Consider the following 7,868-nt stretch of genomic DNA (forward strand, 5'->3'; position numbering starts at 1 on the left):
AGTTTCGAGGTGTTCAGATCATCAACAACCTGTCCTGGTCCCCCCATGCCCGGGTGGGGGAGATGGCCTGGGTAAGGTGCTCTGTCAGAGAGTCAGTGCAGGCTCAGTGGCCTCTTCTGCACTGTATGAGTGTGGAAGAGAGGAGACAGACATTTGGGGATTGCAAGCTGATCTGTGGGTCAAATGGGAAAAAAGGTTGTGAGTTCTCTGGTTCAGCCCCAGGCACTGACGAGGAGAAGGATGGAGTCATTGGCTAGGGGACAGCGTCTGTGTCTGACACAGAATATAAACGCTTCACTCTTCCCAGTGTTTGATCTGAGATTTCTGTTACTCAGGAAATATGTCAGACGCTCAATGTGAGAATTCAGAGTCAGTGGAGAGGGTCATGAGAAGTGATGTTGAGGGAGAGCTGCCTGCCAAACCCACTTCACCGATGGAGATTCTGATCACTGCTCTGAACACCTCCTTCTTTGGCTCGGTAAACTCAGTTCTATCTGATTTTAAAAAAATACTTTTCCAATTCAATCAAATCAAATCCAATTCAGAGTCTCAACAAGTTGAGACATTTCAGATCCAGGCTGACATAAGAACATAAGAACATAAGAAATAGGAGCAGGAGTAGGCCATCTAGCCCCTCGAGCCTGCCCCGCCATTCAATAAGATCATGGCTGATCTGACGTGGATCAGTACCACTTACCCGCCTGATCCCCATAACCCTTAATTCCCTTACCGATCAGGAATCCATCCATCCGGGCTTTAAACATATTCAGCGAGGTAGCCTCCACCACCTCAGTGGGCAGAGAATTCCAGAGATTCACCACCCTCTGGGAGAAGAAGTTCCTCCTCAACTCTGTCTTAAACCGACCCCCCTTTATTTTGAGGCTGTGTCCTCTCGTTTTAACTTCCTTACTAAGTGGAAAGAATCTCTCCGCCTCCACCCTATCCAGCCCCCGCATTATCTTATAAGTCTCCATAAGATACCCCCTCATCCTTCTAAACTCCAACGAGTACAAACCCAATCTCCTCAGCCTCTCCTCATAATCCAAACCCCTCATCTCCGGTATCAACCTGGTGAACCTTCTCTGCACTCCCTCCAATGCCAATATATCCTTCCTCATATAAGGGGACCAATACAGCTGCGGCCTCACCAATGCCCTGTACAGGTGCATCAAGACATCCCTGCTTTTATATTCTATCCCCCTCGCGATATAGGCCAACATCCCATTTACCTTCTTGATCACCTGTTGTACATGCAGACTGGGCTTTTGCGTCTCATGCACAAGGACCCCCAGGTCCCTTTGCACGGTAGCATGTTTTGATTTGTTTCCATTGAGATAGTAATCCCATTTGTTATTATTTCCTCCAAAGTGTATAACCTCGCATTTATCAACGTTATACTCCATTTGCCATATCCTCGCCCACTCACTCAGCCTGTTCAAATCTCTGACAAGACAGGGCAGGCGACCAAACCACCCTGTCCTGAGCCTGATCTACATGAGCCAAGCTGATTGGAGAAGGGGGAGGTTCCTCCTCCAAGACTTGAGCTCATTTGCATCCCAGCCAAAAGGCCGAGATGCCGCTTTAAAAAATTGCTTCATATGAAACATATGAAGCTTCAGTGTAACCTAATGACCTCAACCAAGCGCGGCCGACTATGGGCTGCCGACCATACTACACTTGATCTTAGCCAAAAGGCCGAGAAGCGATCATCTATCTGACGTTGCACACACACGTGATATCCCTCGGGAGATTTTGTTTCTTTAACTCTATTGTTGAGGGTTTTATGTGGATGGTTCCGGTGTGGGAGGGTGGATTTTATTGTTCCCGCCCACTGAATACCTCATCAGAACCAGGAACTGAAAGTGAAAGTGAGGAGCTAAGATTCCCGCCGGCTCTAATATAGAGTGTTGCCGATTCAAACATTCAGCCACCTCTGGGACATCACAGGATATCACATGATGAATCAAACATCTATTCAGACATCATTCTTGACCAGCCATTTCAAACTGAAGATTCAGTGGTATGTTACCTTTTTCCCAAAAGGTCAAAGGATCCAGCGGCTGAAAAACAATCATCGCAATCGCATGCGATATGATGAGATTCAGCAAGAGGATGAGTTGTCAACTCTCTCTGTCTCAGTAAATGATTATGATCCAGCTGGCAAGACATATTCTCACAAGCTGAGCATTCTGCTTTACCAATGTGTCAATGGTGTGTGGTTTGTGAATGATGTGAAGACCCTCCAGGTCCCACACTCGGGGGAAGCTGAGATTAAAGATCTGATCCCCTTGTCAGAGCGAGATAAATACATCAGTGACGGCACAATGAAGCTGCACCTCATTGGACAGACCATCGAGGAGAAATGTCAGGGGATTAGGGCGACATTGAATTGAGGTGTTCAAGCCATGAGGGGTTTGATAGGAGTAAATGGGGAGGAACTGTTCCAACCAGCAAGAGGGTTGGTAACCAGAGGATGAATGGATTTAAAATGTGCAAAGAAACAAGAGTCCAGATTGAGGAGATGTCTATTTGACACGGTAAGATGTGATCTGGTTGGTGCGCACTGCCTGAATGGGTTGTGGAATCAGATTCATTAATTAATTTTGAAAAAAACAATTCGATACATTCTTAAAGTGGCAAAATTGCAGGGCTATTGGGAAAGATTTGGGCTTAATTGGATAGCTATTTAAATCTCCATTTAGTTCAACAGGACAATAATGTACCGCTGGGGAGAAGGGCCGTAAAATCCTGGTTCCCATCTCTGGTTATTTTAAGTTGGGCCCTGTCTCAGTTATTATTATCTGTTATTATTACACCTGAGCCTTTTTGAACTACTCCAGACCCTGTCTGAGTTCACATTGTTCACAGCTCTGTCTCAGTTACTGTGCCAGCCGTGCTCCTATTTAAATTACTGCAGCCCCTCCCTTTGTTAATACTGCTTCTAGACCATGTTCATATTTCAAAGCATAGAATCCCTCTCATGGAGAAAGAAGCCATTCAGCTCATCGAGCCTGCACCGACAATCCCACCTAGGTCCGAGCCCTATAACCCCACGTATTTACCCTGCTAATCCCCCTGACACTAAGGGGCATGGCCAATCAACCGAACCCACACATGTTTGGAGTGTGCAAGGAAACAGAAGCACCCAGAGGAAACCCAAGCAGACACGGGGAGAATGTGTAGACTCCGCACAGACAGTGACCCAAGCCGGGAATCAAACCTGGGTCCCTGACACTGTGAGGCAGCAGTGCTAACCACTATATTTATGTTAAACCAGGTTGTGTCTCAGTTTATGTTACACTAGACAATTGCTCTATTCTACATTTAACTCTCCTTATTAATAATTAGGCAAAACATCTCTCTGTTTAGACCACAGGAGGCCTTGGTTTTATTACCACTGAAGATCAAGTCTCGGTTTATACTTCATGTTTACACTTCAGATCTCTCTTAGTTACTGTTACATTAGATTCTGATTCAGCTTACATTAGACTGGATATTCTGTTAAAACTGCACCAGACACATCTCAGTTTTAACTTTACAATTGACCCTTTCTCACTACTGCTGCTTTCAATCATGTTTCTCACTGTACGTAGGTCTGATTGGTCAGACCTGAATTTGACGTGACCATTTTTATATTGTATCTGCTGTAATAACTGACAAGGTCAAGGAAGTCAGACTAACATGTGATGAAAGAGGTCATTTTGTTTTCTGTATTAACCACATATATTAATCAAATTACTGTATGATGGGAGGAACCAGTCATGAAACAGATGATTGTACAATTGATGAACCTTGATTAAGTTATAAATAATGAATCAATAATCATATTGGAAAGACTGGATTTTCATCCAAAAATTGTTAAGTTGAATTATTGCATGTCTCTCTGTGTGAGAAACGGCAATTTCAGACAAACTATTCTAATAATGAAGGATCCCTGATAAAGGTCCCAAGGAATACAAAGAACAAAGAACAATACAGCACAGGAACAGGCCCTTTGGCTCTCCAAGCCCGCGCCGCTCCCTGGTCCAAACTAGACCATTCTTTTGTATCCCTCCATTCCCACTCCGTTCATGTGGCTATCTGGATAAGTCTTAAACGTTCCCAGTGTGTCCGCCTCCACCACCTTGCCCAGCAGCACATTCCAGACCCCCACCACCCTCTGTGTAAAATACGTCCTTCTGATATCCGTGTTAAACCTCCCCCCACCTTCACCGAGAACCTATGACCCCTTGTGAACGTCACCACCGACCTGGGGAAAAGCTTCCCACCGTTCACCCTATCTATGCCTTTTATAATTTTATACACCTCTATTAAGTCTCCCCTCATCCTCCGTCTTTCCAGTGAGAACAACCCCAGTTTACCCAGTCTCTCCTCATAACTAAGCCCTTATTATAATGGTACATTATAATCTTTAGTTTGATCCAGTGGATAGCGAGATAGTTCAAAATCAAGAGATTTTAACTCTCTTGTATTCTTGTCTGATGTACTGAGGCTGGGTGGCCACTGTGCCTGAGAACTAATTGGATTTACCCGAGCAGCAGCTTGAGGTAATTATTCACTGAGGAAAAGGTTGACTCTGACACAGGGTGCTGGCCACTCAGGGGTGAAAAGTCAGGGCTCTGTAATGATTTGTTGCTGGCTGATTACTGAAGACACTTACCCGAGGCAAGAATCACATGTACATCTCAGCAAGTGGGATTGTGTCTGAGACAGAGTCTTGAGAGGGGAACGCTGTGATGGATCAACACCAAGATAAAGTTGTAAAAATCATTGTCTGATTTGATTTGATTTATTATTGTCACATGTATTAGCATACAGTGAAAAGTATTGTTTCTTGTACGCTATGCAGACAAAGAGTACCGTACGTAGAGAAGGAGAGGATGCTGAATGTAGTGTTACAGTCATAAGAGTTAGAATAAAGTTTTAGAAGCATAGAACAAGTAGAAGATAGAATTAGAGGGTATGCTGGGCACAGCTTGCAAGAAGTCGCCTCACTCCAGCACCATCTTGGAAATTTTCCTGAATTGATATGCAAATCTCTTTCCTTTAATAATAATTTTAATGTTAATTTAATGTTGTAAAATGTATTATTCAAAGAATCCTGTCCTGCCTTAATTAAGTCTTGTTTGAACAGACATTTTCTTTTCATGGGGTGTGGGTGTCACTGGCCAGACCAGTATTTTTATTACCTGTTCCTAATTGCCCTTGAGGTGGTGGTGAGCTGCCTTCCTGAACCGCTGCAGTCCCTGTGGTTTGAGGGACACTCGCAGTGCTGTTAGGGAAGGGATTTACTAAGTCATTCGCAGATTTCATCCGGCCTCGGCATTCTGCTACGGGGGGGCAACTTCACCGTCTCCGATGTTAAGGAGGTGGTGGGAGGACGCCTCCTCGTAGCAGACGTCACGTACAAAAACTGCCCTCTCAGACTGATTAATGTGTATGCCCCTGCCGTCAAGACCGAGCGGCTGGCACTTTTTGAACAGCTGCCACTGCTACTCACCACCTCCAGGCCAATCATACTGGGTGGGGACTTTAACTGTATCATTGACAAGGCCGGCCGATCCAACAGGGCCGAAAGTAAACTGGACGCTACATCCAGAGCCCTGCTGGAAACAGTCAAAGATGCCAAGCTGCTCGACGTCTTCAGCGATCCAGCAGACGGAGGGCAGCGTAGATACACGTGGTCGCGGCCAGACGGGTCTGTCCGCTCCAGGATCGACTTCATGTTTGCATCCCGCGCGCTCACGGTCAGGTCCACCGACGTCAAGCCGGTGTTCTTCTCTGACCACTGCCTCCTGCTGGCAGACTGTCAGCTGGAGGAAAACCAGAAAGTGGGCAGGGGGTCCTGGAAGCTTAATGTCGAACTGTTGACCCCAGAGAACCTCGAGGAACTCAAGAGGGTTTACCACGGTTGGAGAACCGTGAAACCCTTCTTTGAGTCTCCATCGCTCTGGTGGGAAACCATCAAGGGCAACATCAAGAGGTTCTTTATCCGAAAAGGGGTTTAGAAGGCCAGGGAGAGACGGGGGGAAATGTCCCGACTCCAGAAAAGCATGCAGGAGCTACTCCAACTGCAGTCGATGGGGGTGGATGTCAAGGAGGACCTCCGGGAGGTGAAGAGCCAGCAAGCCTCGCTCTTTGCCTCAGAGGCCTCCAAGGTTATCTTCCGGTCCAGGGTCCGCTCCGTGGAGCAGGACGAAACGTGCTCGCGCTTCTTCTTCCAGAAGGTGCACAGAGAAACCTCTGTGATCACAAGCCTGAAGGAAGAAGATGGCTCTGTAGGGTCATCGCAGTCTGACATCCTGAGGATTTGCAAATCCTTCTATGCCGGACTGAATGACCTGAAGCCAACAGACAGCACGGCCTCCCAGTCTTTCCTGTCGTCTATCACACAAGTCTTGGACGACGGCGAGCGGGAGAGCCTGGACAGGCCGGTAGCTCTGGATGAGCTGACAAAGGCCGTCGAGTCCCTTCAGAAGGGTAAAACTCCCGGTAGCGACGGCTTACCGGCTGCGCTTTACTCGGCATTGTGGGACTTGACGGGCCCGGACCTCCTGGAAGTATACGAGAGTATGCTTCTGGAAGGCAGCATGTCAGAATCCATGAGGAAAGGCATCATTACCCTCATCTACAAGCAGAAGGGGGAAAGGGGAGAAATTAGAAATTGGAGACCTATTTCACTATTGAATGTGGATTACAAGATTCTGGCCAAGGTCATCGCCAACCGGGTCAAGTCTGCTCTGGGGTCAGTGATCCATCCTGATCAAACCTGTGCTGTACCCGGCAGGAAGATCTCTGATAGCCTCGCGCTACTCAGGGATACGATCGCCTACGTGCAGGACAGGCAGGTGGACACCTGCCTCATCAGTCTAGACCAGGAGAAGGCGTTTGACAGAATATCGCACAGCTACATGATGGATGTGCTCTCCAAAATGGGCTTTGGGGAGGGAATCTGCAATTGGATCCAACTGCTCTACACAGACATCAGTAGCGCAGTTTCAATCAATGGGTGGGAATCAGATATGTTTCAAATCAGGTCTGGAGTCAGGCAGGGCTGCCCTCTCTCCTCCGTCCTTTTTGTGTGTTGCATTGAACCCCTTGCCGAGGCCCTCAGAAGCGACCCAGGCATCAAAGGGGTTACAATCCCAGGCAGCGGAGGGACGCAAGTCAAAGCCTCCCTCTACATGGATGACGTGGCTGTTTTCTGCTCGGACCCCTCGTCTGTTCGCAGGCTTCTTCGAGTCTGTGAGCAGTTCGAGCTGGCCTCGGCGGCCAAAGTCAACCAGGGTAAGAGTGAGGCCATGTTCTTTGGGAACTGGCCTGACACATCCTTTATCCCCTTCACCATTAGGGCAGACTACCTCAAGGTGCTGGGGATATGGTTCAGAGCGGCAGGGGCATGCGCCAAAAACTGGGAGGAGCGCATCGCCAAAGCCAGACAAAAATTGGGATTGTGGGAGCAACGCTCCCTCTCCATTACTGGGAAGAACCTTGTGATCCGATGCGAGGTTCTGTCCGTGTTGTTGTACGTGGCGCAGGTGTGGCCTCTCCCCAAGTCCTGCGCAGCAGCAATGACCCGGGCCATCTTCAAGTTCATCTGGAGATCAAAGATGGATCGTGTCCGGAGGGAGGCGATGCACAAATCTCCAGAGAACGGAGGGAAAAACGTTCCCAACGCCGCCCTCATCCTGATGGCCACCTTTGTGTGCGGCTGCATCAAGCTGTGTGTAGATCCTCGGTACAGTAACAGCAAGTGCTACTATTTTTTGAGGTTCTACCTGTCCCAAGTGTTGCGGAGGATGGGTCTGGCCACATTGCCGCGGAACGCTCCAAGTAGTTGGACCGTACCGCAGCACCTGTCCTTCGTG

The 7,868-nt window shown here is 47.8% G+C and overlaps 1 pseudogene; it reads right to left on the minus strand.

The window, feature by feature from the left end:
* Positions 1-1,501: 1,501 nt before the first annotated feature.
* LOC144483924 (U2 spliceosomal RNA) lies at positions 1,502-1,707 on the minus strand (annotated as a pseudogene).
* Between the last annotated feature and the right edge of the window lie 6,161 nt (positions 1,708-7,868).

The sequence above is a fragment of the Mustelus asterias genome, unplaced genomic scaffold, assembly GCF_964213995.1.
Source record: "Mustelus asterias unplaced genomic scaffold, sMusAst1.hap1.1 HAP1_SCAFFOLD_84, whole genome shotgun sequence".
In the NCBI taxonomy this organism is placed as follows: Eukaryota; Metazoa; Chordata; class Chondrichthyes; order Carcharhiniformes; family Triakidae; genus Mustelus; species Mustelus asterias.